This window comes from Dipodomys spectabilis, unplaced genomic scaffold (genome assembly GCF_019054845.1).
Source record: "Dipodomys spectabilis isolate Male_0828 unplaced genomic scaffold, ASM1905484v1 ptg000059l, whole genome shotgun sequence".
NCBI lineage: Eukaryota > Metazoa > Chordata > Mammalia > Rodentia > Heteromyidae > Dipodomys > Dipodomys spectabilis.
The window spans coordinates 4,978,632-4,979,278 of NW_024870736.1; positions in this window are offsets into that span (position 1 = coordinate 4,978,632).

The following is a 647-nucleotide window of genomic DNA, read 5'->3' on the forward strand; positions in this document are numbered from 1 at the left end:
AGAATTCACTTGTTTTCTTGGTCTTGGATTTTATATTGTGATGATGGTTTCATGGGCCTCTTTTTTTACATTATTAAAACTAAATTGGTAAAAAGAAGTCCACATATGGACCAATGGTGCTAGTAAGTTGTTAATCAAAGGTTATAGAGAATCAATTCCTATGCAACTGAGCTCCATGGATAAAAAATAAAAAGGAAAAGCAATTATGGCATAATTATGATTTCATTATAATTTCTCTCAAACTAGAAAATAAGCATTGTATGGAATTCTAAATATTTTGGGTTTTGATTTTTTGTCTGTTGAGATAATCACATTACACTATTAGGTAGAAAGTTTCTTCAATATGCTTAATATGTAAGCTAAACTATAGGGGTAGATAAATGAGTGTTCATCTTAATCTGGTAGAAACTGTAGTACCTGGTCTTACCATTCTAAAATATGTGATCTTGGGCTTGTTATGCATGGCTACTCTTAGGCTAAAATTTGCTTTAATTTCAGATATGAAATAAAAAATAGGCCTTTTTAATTCCTTCAATATCTTTAACTGGAGTGTATGTGTGTGTGTGTGTGTGTGTGAGAGAGAGAGAGAGAGAGAGAGAGGGAGAGAGAGAGAGAGAGAGAGAGATTTTCCAAACTAGGGTTTGAGT